The sequence below is a fragment of the Orycteropus afer genome, unplaced genomic scaffold (assembly GCF_000298275.1).
Source record: "Orycteropus afer afer isolate SDZICR_OR568_19922 unplaced genomic scaffold, OryAfe1.0 scaffold00520, whole genome shotgun sequence".
Classification (NCBI taxonomy): domain Eukaryota; kingdom Metazoa; phylum Chordata; class Mammalia; order Tubulidentata; family Orycteropodidae; genus Orycteropus; species Orycteropus afer.
Genome location: NW_006922107.1, coordinates 1,780,303 through 1,782,793, shown reverse-complemented (window position 1 = coordinate 1,782,793; position 2,491 = coordinate 1,780,303). Strand labels below are relative to the sequence as shown.

Genomic DNA, 2,491 nt, shown 5'->3' with positions numbered 1-2,491 from the left:
ACTCTGTGTATTCCTTCCATCTTCTTTTGATGTTTCCTGCATCATTCAATATTTTGCCCATACAATCTTTCAATACTACAACTCAAGGCTTAAATTTTCCCTCAGTTCTTTCAGCTTGAGAAATGCTGACGTGTTCCTCCCTTTTGGTTTTCTAACTCAAAGTCCTTGAACATTTCATTATAGTAATTGGCTTTGTCTGCTTGAGCTGCTTTTTGAAATCTGTTCAGCTCTTTTATCTTGTCGTTTCTGCCATTTGCTTTAGCTACTCTCTGCTCAAGGGCAAGTTTCAGAGTCTCTTCTGTCATCCATTTTGGTCTTCCACAATACTTATACTAAATCATTTTTCACTTCCCTTAAGCCTTCAGCCACATTCTACTTCTAAACTCAATAAATAATTTCTTACTTTATTGAGGAAAAAAAAATTACTCTGCATGAACTCCCCAGAGTCCCCCACCCATCTCAGAGTTTCTATGGATCTTTTCTCATTACCTTTTCCTTTTGTCTTGTCTGTCAGAAATATATATCTATCCCTTCTGCCCTTTCCTTCTGTTATATTTTACCATTCTTTAGTTCCTTCGTTTTTGCATCATCAATACTTCCGTGTGCCCACTATTACACTCTGATTTCCTGTAACCAATAAGAAGACAGACTGAAATAGTTAAACTAACAAAATTTTCCTTTGAACTGTTATTCACTGAAGCTTATGGTATATATCTAGCCTCCTTTTCACGGCCAAACATATCAAAAATATAATCTGTAGTCACTTCTCCTACTTATCACCACCCACCTTTCAGCCCACTTGTAGTCAAACTGCTTTTCCCCATCCCTTGATTGAAACTGTTTTTTGATCATCAATGACCTCCTAACTGCTATATTTCAGTCCTTTTTTCACTCTCTCTGTGTAACATTTAATACAGTTCATTACACTAATTCCTCTTTATTGAAATTGTGCACTTTCTTGGCTTGCATGATTTTCCTGCCTTCTGGATTTTGCTACTGTTATGATTATTTGTCTCTGTCTCTTCCACTGTTTCAATTTCTTATTTCTGTTTTTTATACTGCAGGTATTACCTAAGGTTCTGTCTTCAGTTTCCTTCAATACTCTTTCAATAATCTCCATTTTAATTTTATCATCCACACATATGATTTCTACTATTAACTCTGTTCAAATGATTTTTCCTAATGTATATCTTCAGTAGGAACATCTGTCTTTAGGGAACTGTTCCACAATTCCATCTCTTGACTCAACATTTGAACATTTTCACCTGGATAAATGTTTGTATCACAAACTCAACATGTTCAAGCTGTTGTTGTTGTTGTTATGTGCCCTCGAGTCGGCCCCGACTCATAGCGACCCCCTCCTTGGGTTTCCCAGGCAGTATCACTATGGAAGTAGGATTGCCCAACCTTCCTTCCAAGGAGTGGCTGGTGGGTTTGACTCATTATTGCTTTCTTCAGAACTTTCCCACTTCCTTATTTACATCTTCCTAATCATCTAGGTTCATAAATCCAGGACTCATTCTTAAACTCCTCACTTTTCCTCAAATCATGTAGTCGGAATTTCTTACTAATTCTCTCTCCAATATTCTTTTTCTCTCTTTTCTCATTTTCATTTGCACTGCCACTATTCCTATTGACCTTTTTAATACTGTGCGCCTGGAATTATTCCAATACTTTAGTCACCAGACTGCCAGTGAATCTTTATTCCAGTCTCTTCAGAGCAACACAAATAAAGCTCCAGCCACTTCGCTCAATATCATGAGCTATCATGTGTGCTCCTTCTTACAGAAACAATGACCAAATTCCTTATCCTGGTAAGGAAGGTCTTGTAATAAAATCTTAACCTAAATTTCTCACTTTATCCCCAAATCCTTCTGTACATGAAGTTTCTGGGTGGTGTCAATGGGAAAGCACTTGGTCACTAACCAAATGATTGGACGTTGATTCATCCCAGAAGTTATTTGGAAGAAAGCCCTGGCAATCTCTTTCTGAAAAATAAGCCACTGAAAACTCTGTGGAACACAATCGGAGTTGACTCTACAGCAATGGGGACTTTGCTGCATATACCCTATGTTACACCCAAACTAGACTACTTGTCATTCCTCAGACCAGGCATTACTTTTCTACCTGTACTCTTTTTGCTGTGCTCACTTCGGCAGCACATATACTAAAATTGGAATGATACAGAGAAGATTAGCAGGCCCCTGTGCAAGGATGACAAGCAAATTTGTGAAGCATTCCATATTTTTTTAGGAGCTCTAGTAGTGTAGTGCCTAAGGCATTTGACTGCTAACCAAAAGGCTAGTGGTTCAAACCTACCAGCCACTCCTTGGAAGGAAGGTTGGGCAATCTACTTCCATTATGATACCACCTCGGACCCCCAAGGAAGGGTCACTATGAGTCGGGTCTGACTCGATGGCACATAACAACAACAACAACAGCAACAACTCTTTTGCTTTGTAAATGCACATCTGTTTCCTTCAAAGTCCTA

The 2,491-nt window shown here is 38.6% G+C and overlaps 1 non-coding gene across 1 annotated transcript; it reads left to right on the top strand.

The window, feature by feature from the left end:
* Positions 1-2,143: 2,143 nt before the first annotated feature.
* LOC122151523 lies at positions 2,144-2,249 on the top strand. The gene has a single exon (XR_006164190.1). It is a non-coding gene; the product is annotated as a U6 spliceosomal RNA (small nuclear RNA).
* The last annotated feature ends 242 nt before the right edge of the window (positions 2,250-2,491 follow it).